Source organism: Protopterus annectens, chromosome 2.part0 (genome assembly GCF_019279795.1).
Source record: "Protopterus annectens isolate FY-2018-M chromosome 2.part0, PAN1.0, whole genome shotgun sequence".
Taxonomy (NCBI): Eukaryota; Metazoa; Chordata; order Ceratodontiformes; family Protopteridae; genus Protopterus; species Protopterus annectens.
In genome coordinates, this window is record NC_056728.1 from 225,966,438 (window position 1) to 225,981,581 (window position 15,144).

Here is a 15,144-nt window from a genome sequence, read left to right on the forward strand (position 1 = left end):
GGCTTCAAGGAATTCAAATCTATCCTTACTTGGACGACTGCCTGATTCTGGCTCAAGAAAAGGAAGACCTTCTACAGCATCTGGAATATGTTATAGCAGTGCTAAGATGCCTAGGGTATTCTGTGAACGAAATAAAGTCCAGTCTAGTACCCTCTCAAGACATGTGCTTTCTGGGTGTGAGACTGAATACAGCAGCCCAGATGGCCTTTTTAACCCCGGACAAACAAAAGAGTCTGTCACTTTACTTCCATCAACTATCTCATCAGTCCGTGCTGACTGCAAGGACAGTCCTTCAAGCATTAGGGTTCATGGCATCTTGTATTCTGGTGCTTCCCAATGCCAAACTGCATATGAGGAAGCTACAATGGTATCTCAAAATGTATGGACACAGCACTGCCAGGATTTGGACACTGTCATTCAAATAATACCTTGCCTTCAAAAAGAATTCTTGTGGTGGGCTCAGGAATGTCACCTAAACAAGGGACTCTCTGTGACCCGGCCAGAGGCAAGTCAGATCTTAACGACAGATGCCTCGGACATTGCTTGGGGAGCTCATCTAAATGGAAAGTGGATACAAGACAAGTGGCCTGCCAGACTACAGCATCTACATATCAACATGAAAGAGATGTTAGCAGTCCAGTTTGCATTAATGGCTTTCAAGGAGTTACTTCTTCCAGGGCAGGTGTTGATTCTAACAGACAACACAACTGTCATGTGGTACATCAACAAGCAAGGGGGAACACATTCTTATCCTCTATGCAGGCAAGCAATGATTTTATGGGAGACTGCTAAGCCTGCAACTAACTCTTCAGGCAAGGTTTCTGCCAGGAGCACAGAACTCCTTAGCAGATGTGTTAAGCAGACAAATCATGGATCCCCACGAGTGGAAACTGGATCTTCATGTATTTCAGAAACTGACAGTGTCATGGGGAACTCCAGACATAGATCTGTTCGCTTCTCCACTAAACCACCAGCTGCCAAAGTATTGCACAAAGGGGTTTCATCACACAGCTTGGAAAGTGGATGCTCTGTCTTTCAGTTGGAAAAACCTTCATGTGTATGCCTTTCCATCTCTGCCTCTTCTTCCAAAGGTACTATTAAAGGTCAGACAAGACAGGCCAAGGATGATTTTGATAGCTCCAGATTGGCCTCGGCAACACTGGTACCCACTACTACGGAGTATGTAATGGTCTTTCTGCATCAAAATCAGATTTTTTTAAGCTATCTAAAGTATTTAAAATAAGTGAAAAAAATAGTCCTTTGAATCATTTCTAGTTATGGATAGCTGTCCAGATTCTTCTATGTTCTTCCATACCTGCAATGTTTAACATAACTACTAGCGGGACAACATCTGTGGCACAGAGGGATATAGCCCGTAGCATGGTCCAGAAGATCAGAGTATTACCAGTGACACAGATACTTGATGGCACTGACAGGGTGGATGAGTGGACCCACTCTGGATTTCCTTAATTGCCTCCTCTTCGTCTCAGGATTCAAGTTATCCTAAGCACCCCCTCCCCATACTAAAATTGCTTGTTAAGAAATGTGTGGAGTAGGACTCGTCTTACTTAAAGGTAATTTCTTCGGTTGTAATGGAATCCAGTGTGGAACCTGCTGCCATTTACAAATGTATTTATTTTTTTCTTTGTGATAACTGATTAGGTGGACTGGTCAGAAGACCCTTTTCAGCCATGACCCAGGCATAGGTGTGCAACAACAATAGTAACACTGCTGTACAGAAGTTGAAAATAGTAGTAAAATATAGAATCCCCTCCCCCTTCCAAAAAAAAGTGTGCCTCAGGAGTACATATTGGATTACATGTATATTTATACACAGCAATAAAAATGTGCATAGGAGTTGACAGCAGTAAAGTTACCAGAGGAATGTACAAGTAACTTATATATACAAATGATGTTCTTTGTGTTTTGCTGTTGCAGTCCTCACATATGGGTTATCCGGCTCCCTGTAGCCCTCAGTCGGCCCGAATACCACAGTCCTTGGTATATGACGTCGACTGCCGGCGGTTGTAAAACTGATGTCAGTACGTCGGGTATAAAGGGGGGCAGCTGATGCCATTTCCTCAGTCTTTCTTGCAGCAGAGCCCGAAGCAGATGCAATTTGCACTAGTGCTGGTCGGCCGTTTACCTTCATTTCGCTTTCCGACTACCAAGTTGAAGATGCCTTCAGATAAGTACCCCATTGGGGATCCTCTTTTCTTGCTTTAACGAATGTCAGATAAAGTTAATAACTGTCTTTCCTGTGGAAAACAGATTCCACACTGTGATTTCCATTACTATTGTATAACTTGTTTGGGCCCTTGAGCACAACGTCCCTAAATGCAATCTCTGTGCTTCTTTAACCCACGTACCATACGCTGTAGAGCTAAGATTTTGTATAAGCATTTCGGAGTCTGGCCTAGGTTCGTCGGTATGGCGTCTTCTGGTCTCCTGACTTCGAATATACCTAGGAAACTCCTAGACAAGGACCGCGACAGGCCTAGGGTTAAATCTTCTGATGACACACTGGTGAAATTGGTAGTCAGCACAGTGGTAGTCAGTGAGGTGCTTTCGCAGCCTCTGCAGTCTGCAGATTTTCAGCTGCAGGCCTGTGCCGAGACTTTTATGGAGTCCTCCATGCCGCAGGCTGCTTTTTTGTCTTCAGACCCTCTGCCTGTCGCAGCCTCAGATGGGTCCAGAGCCGCTTTGCAGGCACCGGCTTCTGACGCCTCTTCTTTTCAACATGAGACCAGAACCAGACTGACTACCTTAATTTAGACTTCTGCAGTTGCTAGGCCTCCTGAGTCACTCTGGATTGCTAGTAAACCTTCCAGCCGCAAACTTACTCACAAGCAGGCGTTGGCCACCCCTCCTGTACCTCACTCCCAGTTGGTAAAGATGGCTGGTGATCTTCTTTTCCTGATCAGGGGCGGCCACCCCCCCCCCCCTTCAAAGAGAGCTAGGGAATTATCTCCTGATGTTTTGCCTATCTCAGATTCTGAAATTTCCACTATGTCTGCTGGTGAAGAAGGAAATTCTCAACTTTTTTCTGGCTTTGAGGATTCTGATGCTGAGGACTCTATCCCTTCTGCCTTCCCTCCAGAAGATTTTTCCTTTGGGGATACCTTTACTACTCTTAGAGAGCATTTTAAATGGGAATGTCAGGATTTTCCACAGTCTAAGAAAGGAATTTTTAGATTTGTCGCAGCATAAGCCTCTGGCTATACCTTCAGTTTTGGAAGTTGTGGATGTTTTCATGGAAAATTCTTTAACTCCTATTTCTGTTCCTCCTGCCCCCAGAAAACCGGATAGGTATTACAGGGTTCCTGATTCTCATCAATTCCTTTTTAAAAACCCTTCTGCTGATCCAGAAATTATTTCTCAAGGCCTCAAGGGTGTTAAACCTCCTATTGCTAAAAACCCTGTGCCTTCTGAGAAGGAATCTAGGGCCTTGGTCAGGTGGGGTAAAAAAGTCTACACCTCTGCAACTCTTGCCATTAGATCCATGAATTGTCTTTTTCACATGCTTAAGTATCAGCAGCATATTTTGGAGGCTATTAAGGCTGAACTTGGAGATATTCCTTCCATGACGGAGAACAAAGATTTGCAAGACTTACTGAGTTCTGCCACTTTAATAAGAATTCACTTCATTGTGGTTTTGACAATTTGAAAGCTTCTTGCAGAGCACCAGCCACTGGCTCTGTAATTAAAAGGCATGCTTGGCTTAGGGAGCAACCTCTTTCTGAACCAGTTAAATCTAAATTGCTGGATGTTCCTTTGCACAGGGACAGTCTTTTCGGTATTAAGGTTGAGGAGGTACTGAAGAAGTTGGGAGGATAAGGCAAAATCTATGCAAGCTGTAAAATATTTCCTTCAGGTTCAGCCTCCTCGGTTCAGTAGACATTATCCTTCCAAGAATTGGCCTTTCCCTGATCCTGGCAAGCAGGGTCGCTCTAGGCCTAGGGGTTTCAGGTCTTCCAGAGGGCAGGCTTCTGCCCCTCAAAGGGCTAAACAATGGCATTATTCTTCTGCTAAATCGGGGAGTTCTAAGCCAGCTTCCCAAAGCAAGCATTCTCAATGACTCTGGCCTTCTTGTGTCTACCTCTGCGGACCCTGGGTTTCCTTTGAGGGGAAGGTTGGCCTGGTTCGCAGAGGTATGGTCTACCATCACAGACAACAAATGGGTGCTCAGTATAGTAAACCAAGGTTCAAGGGTTCCCAGACATACCCGAAACTCACAGGGCAAAGGTAGGAACTCAAAATTTCTTCACTACTGACTATGGGGGTTATAGAGCCAGTTCTGCAAATCAGGCAGGCCTAGGCTTTTATTCAAGGCTTTTTCTGGTTCCCTAAGAAAGGAGGCACCTGGCGCCCTATTCTGGATCTGTCCATTCTAAACACTTTTCTGGTGATTCCCAAATTCAAGATGCTCACCCTTCAATTACTACCAATGCTGGAAAAGGATTCAAGGCTGGTAACTTTGGATCTCAAGGAGGGCTTATCTGCACATCCTAATAAGGGAGAGTTGCAGGCAGTTCCTTTGCTTCAGGGCTGGGGAGCAACACTTTCAATTCTCTGCATTGCCGTTTGGCTTATCTACTGCTCCCAGAGTTTTTACGAAGTGCCTGGCTCCAGCCATTGCTTTTTGCAGGCAGAGAAACATTCAGATTTATCCTTACCTGGACGACTGTCTTATTCAAGCAAATTCCCCAGAACAACTACAAAAGGCTTTGGGTTTAGTGAAGAAAATTCTCACCTCTTTGGGTTACACACTCAACGAAAAGAAGTCAAAGTTGGTTACTTCAAGGGAGATTGTTTTCCTGGGAGCGAGTCTGAATATAACCACCCAGATGGTATTCCTCCCTCAACGGAAGCAAGAAGATCCTTCTTGTTACTTCATGAACTTGGCAAGCATGACCCAGCTCTCTGCAAGGCAATTCTTGCAAGCACTGGGGTTAATGGCTTCATGTATTTTGATGATCCCATATGCAAGGCTGCATATGAGAAAACTTCAATGGTACCTCAAGATTCTTTAGTGTCAACACACACAGGACTTAGACTTGATTCTTCCCCTGGTTCTTTGTCTACAAATGGAGTTCCTCGGGTGGGCGACAGCCTGTTCTCAGAATAAAAGTCTGCCTTTCCGCCCACTGCCTGCCAGCCAGACTCATCACAGACACCTCAGATGTTGCATGGGGGGGGGGCTCATCTGGAGGGCAGGGGCATACAGGGGATTTGGAGCACCCAACAGTCTCATCTGCACATAAACTTGAGTTGATGGCAGTGCAGCAGGCCTTACTGGCTTTCAAGGACTTACTCTACCCTGGGACTCTGCTGATCAGGACAGACACTACCACAGTCATGTGGTACATCAACAAAGAAGGGGGGACTCACTCTTATCCTTTGTGCAGACAAAGCATGAGACTATGGTCCATAGCAGCATCCATAGGCTTGCATCTAATAGCCCAGTATCTTCCAGGGAGGCTAAACTCCTTGGCGGATCATTTGAGCAGACATGATGTTCTTCGTGTTTCACTGTTGCAGTCATTACATTTGGGTTATCCTGCTGGCAGGCTGCCCTCAGTCGGCCTAAAATCCAAAGTCTTGGTCCGGTGTCTGTTGCTGTCGCCTCTTCCCTGACGTCAGAGTGTCAGGGGTATAAAAGATGCAAACACAAACCAAACAAAAGAAAATGGAACCAACAATGGGTACTGGAGAACTGAAACCACCACAAAAACGAATTTGACCTAGGTTTTGTCTTTATTTAGACTTCTTCAGAACAAAATGTTAAAAAGTGGTTACCCACCAGCATTTATATAAGATAAGATGACATCATTGATCAATTAGTCAATTAAAAACTTAAAAGACAAAAAACATTTCACCATGCTTAAAGCAACCTGAGCACACACCCACACAAACAAATCACTTATAATATGGTGAACATACTGCATTAGTGATAGTAAAAAATTAAATTCATAAATACGGTGTCACAAAATCAAATAACAAAATGTTATAATGAAATAATGAAAATGAACACCTAGCATCACACCATGTAATATGTAATGTTAAAAAAATACAATTATACATGACAAGTGAAATTATCACCATATTATAAGTGATTTGTTTGTGTGTGTGTGTGTGTGCTCAGGTTGCTTTAAGCATGGTGAAATGATTTTTGCCTTTTAAGTTTTTAATTGACTAATTGATCAATGATGTCATCTTATCTTGTATAAATGCTGGTGGGTAACCACTTTTTAACATTTTGTTCTGAAGAAGTCTAAATAAAGACGAAACTTAGGTCAAATTCGTTTTTGTGGTGGTTTCAGTCCTCCAGTACCCATTGTCGGTTCCATTTTCTTTTGTATAAAAGATGCAGCCGACGCCATTTTCTTCAGTCTTTCTTGCCGCTTGGTGCCCGAAGCAGAAGCAGTTCGCAAGTGCCGGTCGGCTGACTCCTGAGATTTTCGTGTTCGAATTTCAGATCCGAAGTCTTCATTAAAAGCCAAGTACCCCGTTGGGGAAACTTTCTTGCTCCAGACCGATGTCAGAAAAAGTTAATAATTGTATTTCTTGTGGGAAGCAAATACCTCATAAGGACTTTCATTCTTACTGTATTCCTTGCCTAGGCCCTGACCACGACGTTGCTAGTTGTCGGTTTTGTGCTGATTTAACCAACGCACTATTAAGCGTCGTTACGATTTTGCATTACACTATTTTGGCAGAAGATTTAATTATACGATGCCGTCAGATAGCCATCCGACTACCGGAATTCATAAGAAACGCGGAGAAAAAGAAAAGGACAGGCAGCCGAGGTCCAAAACCGACGAGGCTTCTTCTAAGCCAGTCGCCAGTTCTCAGTGAGGCGCCTTCACAGCCCCTGACACCCGCTACCGTAGAGCCGTAGGCCGCTACTGACTCCCACGTGGAATCGACTAGGCCACTGGAAACTCAAGGTATTGGATCCTCGGAGACTGTCCCCTCAGATGGGTCCGGAGCCGCTGAGCAGGCATCGGCTTCTGAGGGTGTTTTCAGACCTACTCAGTTATACATTAAAACGACTTCAGCTTCAAAGGCAAAGACTAAAGCACCTTTAAAGACAAAGAAACAAGTATAACAGCCTCATGGACAGGCCTCCATGCCAAAAAAAACAGATGCTCAAAATGGCCGAAGACTTAATTACTTTGATCAGGGGTTCCCATCCCCCTCCTGGTAAAAGGCCTAGGCAAGAGACAGACTATGAATCTTCAGATCAGGTTTTCATTTCTTCTGATTCCTCTTCTGATCAGGAATATTCACTTCCTCCCTATGAGATTTCTGATGCTGAAGAATCTATCCCTTCAGCCTCTCCTCCTGAGGATTACTCTTTTGGGGAAACCTTGCATACCATGAGGGAACATTTCCACTGGGAGAGCCGAGATTTCTCAGAATCCAAGAAAAGGCTCAGAGACTTCCTTTTACTACCAGAACACAGCCCCCTAGCTATTCCACCTGTGTTGACATTGTGGATGATGTCTTTTCAGAGTCTAGTCTGACCCCCGACTCCTTACCTCCAGCTCCTGTTAAGCTGGACAGATACTACAGGGTTCCTGACTCTCGTAATTCCTTTTCAAAAACCCTACTGCTGACCCAGAAACTATCTCTCAGGGTCCCAAAGGGGTCAAGGCTTCCACTGCAAGAAACCCTACCCCCTCTGACAGGGATTCTAGGGCACTGGACTGATGGGGAAAAAAGATTTACACTTCTGCTACCTTGGCTATAAGGGCCTTAAATTGCCAGTTTCATATGCTCAAATATCAGCAATATATCATGTCACTGCTTAAACAGAAGATGTTGATAAATTCTGAATGTGTAGAAAACAAGGAAATGCAGGATTTATTGCATGCAGCTGAACAAGTTGGAAAGCATACTTTGCAATGTGATTTTGATTCTCTGGAGGCCTCCTTCAGGGCCACTGTTACGGGTTCTGTCATTAGGAGGCATGCTTGATTAAAGGAACAAAATTTGCCTGATCATGTTGAAGCAAAATTATTAGATGCTCCATTTACAGCATGCCATCTTGTTTGGTGTTAAGGCAGAAGAATTGTTAAAGAAAATGGAGGACAAAGCAAAATCTATGCAAACGGTCAAGGCTTTCTTACAGGTACAGCCTCCAAGATTTAGCAGACATTGGCCTACAAAGAATTGGTCCTTTCCAGTGTCAGACAGGCCACAAAGGGGCAGATCCAGACGCTCTAGAGGCAGATCCCAGCCCCATGGTTCGTACAGGTCTAAACAATGGGGTGCTTCTACCTCCAAAAGTGGAGAAGACAAATCACAGCCATACAGGAAACAGTCTCAATGACTTCCCCCTGCCTGCGCCAAGCACTTATCTTCTGGCAGCACCTTTAGGGGGAAAACTTAGCACTTTTTTCTCAAATTTGGCACATCATAACCCAGGACAAATGGGTCCTAGACATAGTGTCAGAAGGCTACAAGTTTCACTTCCATACCCTGCCAAGGGCAAACGGTTGGCCAGACCTGCCAAAAAATCAATGGGCAGAGACACAAAAACAAATCTCATCCCTCATGGAAATGGGAGCCATTCAACAAGTACCAGAGCAAGATCAGGGACAAGGATTTTATTCAAGACTGTTCTTGGTACCAAGAAAGGACAAGGCCTGGAGACCAATACTGTACCTATCTTTACTAAACACATACCTGGATTTACAAAAAAAATAAAATGTTGACTGTACAGCAGCTTCTGCCCATGCTGGGCAAGAAGGCTTGGCTTGTGACTTTAGATCTAAAAGAGGCATACCTGCATGTCCCAATCAGACAAACATGCAGAAGATACCTCAGATTCAAAGCAGGCTCAATGCATTACCAATTCTCTGCACTGCCCTTTGGCTTATCTACTGTGCCCAGGGTCTTTACAAAGTGCCTGGCACCAGTAATTGCATTCTGCAGACAAAGAGGAATACAGATATATCCTTACTTGGACGACTGCCTCATTCAAGCAGAGAACAATGACATTCTACTACAGCATCTGGCGTTTGTAAAGAGATTTTTAACAAGCCTAGGGTATATAGTCAATGAAAAGAAATCAAAACTAGTACCCTCTCAAGAGATAATATTCCTGGGTGCAAGCTTAAATACAACTGTCCAGATGGCTTATCTCACGCCAGACCAACAAAGGCAACTGACTACCTATTTCAAAAAGTTGGCAACAAAGGCCCAGTTATCTGCATGAAAAATTCTGCAGGCTTTGGGCTTCATGGCATCCTGCATTCTACTAATTCCATATGCAAGACTGCATATGAGGAAACTTCAATGTTACCTAAAACATGTTTGGACCCAACATTGCCACAGCCTGGAAACAAGGATTACTCTCATTCCCTGCCTGCAACAGGAGTTTTGATGGTGGGCGAAGGCTTGTCACCAGAACAAAGGACAGCCGTTCACTTTACCCCCAGCCAGGCAGACATTAACAACGGATGCATCAGATTATGCCTGGGGAGCCCACATGGCAGGAAAATGCATTCAAGGCACATGGTCCGCAAACCAAATGCATCTACATATCAGTCAAAAAGAGATGCTAGCTGTCAAGAATGCCCTGACAGCCTTCAAGGACCTACTTCATCTGGGGCAACTACTGATAGACAGACAACACCACGGTCATGTGGTATATAAACAAGCAGGGAGGCACTCATTCTTGCCCCCTTTGCAGACTAGCCATGACTTTGTGGGACACAGCATTGACTTACCAAGTACATCTGCAGGCACAATTCCTGCCAGGAAAGACAAATACTCTGGCAGACGAACTAAGCAGAAACCTCATGGATCCCCACGAGTGGAAATTGGATCCACAAGTCTTCAGCATGATAACAAGCAAATGGGGATGCCCGGATATAGATCTAGTTGCCTCTCCTCACAACTACCAACTAAAAAAATTCTGCACAAGGACTTATCACAGACATGCATGGAAAGTGGATGCCCTATCTTTCAGCTGGAAAAACTTAGCAGTATATGCCTTCCTTCCACTGCCTCTCCTCCCCAAGGTACTCCTAAAGGTCAGACAAGAGAAGCCAAAGATGATACTGATTGCCCCAGACTGGCCCCGCCAGTACTGGTATCCAATCCTAAGGAACTTGTCTCAATGCCTGGCTTGGACCTTACCTCAAATACCTCATCTACCGTCCCAACAAAACAATCATATCCTGCACAGCCAACTCAAGACCTTAAATCTGGCAGCATGGCAGATAATGTAGTCATACAAAACGCACCTCTCACTAAAGCGGTGATGGATGTCATTTTGGAGGCCAGAAGACCTCGCACTAGAAAATCTTATGCTGGAAAATGGAAGAGATTCTGTGCTTGGAACCAGACACAAGGATTTGACACAGCTGTACCAAATATCCCTCAGATTTTGCAATACTTAACTGAGATGCTGGACAAAGGCCTATCTTTTTCATCAATTAAAATTTATGCCTCTGCCATTTCGGCTCATTACAATACAGAGCCACCAATCTTTTCTCATCCTTTAAGGCAGTACCTCAGAGGAGCCAAAAACTTAAGGCCTCCAAGGAGATCACCAATACCTGCATGGGAACTCAATTATGCCTTGGAAAAACTCACCCTGCCTCCTTTTGAGCCAGCCGCTACAGCTGATATAAAGTTTCTGTCTTGGAAAACAGCTCTGCTCCTAGCAATAACTTCTGCAAGACGAGTTTCAGAGCTACAGGCACTCATGGGTGTGGAACCTTTTATCCAGACAGGGTTTCTCCAAGGACAAGCCCGACATTTATGCCTAAGGTAGTGTCCATTGTGGCCTTTAACCAAGCTATTTTATCCAAATCCACAGAACAAGGGGGAGAGAATTCTGCATTCTTTGGACATACACAGACAGCTTCGATTCTACTTGGACAGAACCAAAGTTTTCAGAAAGACAGAGCAATTACTAGTGGCATATGCTGCAGGATCACAAGGAAAGGCTATCTCAAAGCAGACTATTTCAAAGTGGATAGGCCACTGCATTTGTTTCTGCTATTCACAACATGACAAACCAGTGCCTAAGGGCATTAGGCCTCATTCAACCAGAGCAGCAGCCACTTCAGCAGCCTTCCTCAGGGGAGTACTAACCAAAGACATTTTAGAGGCTGCTACCTGGAGTACAATGCACACCTTTACAAAGCACTATCATTTACCACTCTATTCTAAGTCCAGGGCAGGCTTTGCCACTGCAGTTCAGCAGGGCCTCATAGCCGCCCCTAATGCTATTTAGCTCCAGCCTCCCAACCATAGCTTTGGGATTCAGCCCAATTGTAATGACTGCAACAGTGAAACACTTAGAACATAGTACAGTTGTGTACACTTACCATAAATGTAGATGTTCGAGTGTATTCACTGTTGCAGTCCAGGTTACCCACCCGCCATCACCCTTACTTTTGCTGAAACTTATCTGTACTTCCCTAATCTATACAACCTATGTGGTGTATTTGCTTGTAGATGAAGATAAAATATACTTTGATGCATATATGTTTTATTAACATATTTTTCGCCTACACTTTTGGGAGCACCTGACATCTGGGGCAAGAAAAACTGGAGAAAATGGTGTCGGCTGCATCTTTTATACCCCTGACGCTCTGACGTCAGGGAAGAGGCGACAGCAACCGACGCCGGATCAAGACTTTGTTATTCAGGCCGACTGAGGGCAGCCTGCCAGCAGGATAACCCAATTGTAATGACTGCTGGCCAGTCACCAGTTCTCAGTGAGGCGCTTTCGCAGCACTTGACAAAGTGGCAGATACAGACGTCCCAGAGGCAGATCTCAGCCCCAAGGCTCATACAGGCCTAAACAATGGGGTGCTTCTACCTCCAAAAGTGGAGAAGACAAATCACAACCATACAGGAAACAGTCCCAGTGACTTTCCTCTACCAGATCCAAGCACTTATCTTTTGGCAGCCCCCTTAGGGGGAAAATTAACACTTTTTTCACCAAATTGGCAAATGATTGCCGAGGACAAATGGATCTTGAACATAGTGTCCCAGGGCTACAGGTTCCACTTTCACACACTGCCAAGGGCAAAAGGTATGCCAGACCTGCCACACAATCAATGGGCAGAGGCACAAAAACAAATTACATCCCTCATGGACATGAGGGCCATTCAACAAGTACCACAGCAAGAGCAGGGGCAAGGATTTTACTCGAGACTTTTCTTTGTGCCCAGAAAGGACAAAACCTGGAGACCAGTACTGGACCTGTCTATACTAAACACGTTTCTGGATGTTCCAAAATTCAAGATGTTGACTCTGCAACAGCTGCTGCCCATGCTAGGCAAGAAGGCTTGGCTAGTAACTTTGGACCTAAAAGAGGCATACCTGCATGTCCCAATCAGACAATCTTGCCGAAGATACCTCAGATTCATAGCTGGCTCAATGCACTACCAATTGTCTGCACTACCCTTTGGCTTTATCTACTGCGCCCAGGGTCTTCACAAAATGCCTGGCACCAGTAATTGCATTTTGCAGACAAAGAGGAATTCAAATATATCCTTACTTGGACAACTGCCTTATTCAAGCAGAGAACAAAGACATTCTTCTAAAGCATCTGACGTTTGTAAAAAGATTACTATTTTGCCTAGGGTACACAGTAAACGAAAAGAAATCAAAACTAGTACCCTCTCAAGAGATAATATTCCTGGGTGCAAGCTTAAATACAACTGCCCAGATGGCTTATCTCAAGCCAGACAAAGGCAACTGACATTGTCATGTGGTACATAAACAAGCAGGGAGGCACACATTCCTATCCCCTCTGCAGACAAGCAAGGACCTTGTGGGACACAGCATTGGCTTGTCAAGTTCACCTGCAAGCACAATTCCTGCCAGGAAAAATAAATACTCTGGCAGACAAACTAAGCAGAAACCTCATGGATCCCCAAGAGTGGAAACTGGATCCACAAGTCTTCAGCATGATAACAAGGAAATGGGGGTTCCCAGACATAGATCTATTTGCCTTCCCTCACAACTGCAATTACAGAGATTTTGCATAAGGATTTATCACGAACAAGCATGGAAAGTGGATGCCCTATCCTTCAGCTGGAAAAACCTAACGGTATATGCCTTTCCTCCACTGCCTCTCCTCTCCAAGGTACTCCTAAAGGTCAGACAAGAGAAGCCAAAAATGATACTGATTGCCCCAGACTGGCCACGCCAGCACTGGTACTCAATCCTAAAGAGCTTGTCTCAAGGTCCAGTATGGACATTGCCTCAAACTTCTCACTTACTGACCCAACAAAACAATCAGATTCTGCAAGCCAACTCAGGACCCTAAATCTGGCAGCATGGCGGATAATGTAGCCATTCAGAACACTCCTCTTTCAAAAGCTGTTATGGATGTTGTCTTGGAGGCCATTAGGCCCAGTACCAGAAAATCTTATGCCCAGTACCAGAAAATCTTATGCAGAAAAATGGGAGAGATTCTGTGCTTGGAGCCAGGAACAAGGCATTGACACGTATGTACCAAATATTCCTCAGATTTTACAATACTTAACTGAGATGCTGGAGAAAGGCCTTTCCTTTTCATCAATTAAGATTCATGCCTCTGTTATTTCAGCCCATTACAATACGGGACCACCTATCTTTTCTCATCCTTTAATAAGGCAGTACCTCAGAGGGGCCAAAAACATCAGGCCTCCAAGGAGAGCACCAATACCTGCATGGGATCTCATTATGTCTTGGAAAAACTCACTCTGCCTCCTTTTGAGCCAGCCTCAACAGCAGATATAAAATTCTTATACTGGAAAACAGCTCTGCTCCTAGCAATAACCTCTGCAAGACGAGTCTCTGAGTTACAGGCACTCATGGCTGTGGAACCTTTTATCATTTTTCATCCAGACCAGGTTTCTCTGAGGACAAACCCTACATTATGCCAAAGGTGGTGTCCAGTGTGGCCCTCAATCAAACCATTCACTTGCCTACCTTTTATCCAGACCCACAGAACAAGGGTGAGAGACTTCTGCATTCTTTGGACATACACAGACAGCTGCGTTTCTACTTGGACAGAACTAAAGCTTTCAGAAAGACTGAGCAACTTTTAGTGGCATATGTTGCAGGATCACAAGGAAAGGCTATCTCAAAACAGGCGGTTTCTAAATGGATAGGTCATTGCATTCGTTTCGGTTACTCACAGCATGGCAAATCAGTGCCTAAGGGCATTAGGCCACATTCTACCAGAGCAGCAGCCACTTCAGCAGCTTTCTCAGAGGAGTACCAACCAAAGATATTTTAGAGGCTGCAACTTGGAGTTCAGTGCACATTTTTACAAAGCACTACCACTTACCTCTCTACTCTAAATCCAGAGCAGGCTTTGCCACTGCAGTTCTGCAGGGCCTCATAGCCTCTCCTAATCCTGTTTAGCCCAGCCACCCATCCTCAGCTTTGGGATTCAACCCAAGAGTAATGACTGCAACAGTAAAACATGATGAACATAGTACAGATGTCCTTCAAGAATGCAACTGCAGTCATAACATATGGGTTGTCCTGCCTCAGGCAGCCCTCGGTCGGCCGAATTCCAAAGTCTGGGTCTGGCGTCGGCTGGTGTCGCCTCCTCTCCGACGTCACAACGGCTGGAGTATAAAGGCATCGGCCGACGCCATCTTCTTCAGTCTTTCTTGCCGCGCGGTGCCCGAAGCAGAAGCAGTTCGCAAGTGCCGGTTGGTCAGTTCCTGTGTTTTCAGTACCGAAGTCATCTAAAAGCCAAGTACCCCATTGGGGAACATTTATTCTTGCCTCAGCCGATGTCAGAACAAATTGAGAAAGTTAATAATTGTTTGTCTTGTGGTAAACAAATACCTCATAAGGACTTCATTCTCTCTGCCTCCCTTGCCTGGGCCCAGACCACGACGTCTTGGCCTGTGCTGCCTGTGCTTGCTTTAATAAGCGCACTCTCATGCGCCGGGCAGAATTCGCCGAGGACTTTTCGGTGAATCTTTTGCGTATATCATGCCGTCGGATCAACCGACAACCCAATCTGCTAAAAAACGCAAGGACCGGGACCGACATCCTCGGCCCGCGTCCTCTACCGATGCTACTCCCAAACCCTCTGCTAGTGCTCCGGTCCCTTCGGAAGTGGTAAATCTACTGCTCCAGGCCGACGACACAGCGTTAACA

The 15,144-nt window shown here is 45.0% G+C and overlaps 1 protein-coding gene across 1 annotated transcript in view; it reads left to right on the plus strand.

Annotated features, from left to right (window-relative positions):
- The window catches only part of DBR1 (debranching RNA lariats 1), a 585,557-nt gene that overhangs the window by 182,553 nt on the left and 387,860 nt on the right, over positions 1 to 15,144 (plus strand). The gene's annotated exons all lie outside the window — the stretch shown is intronic.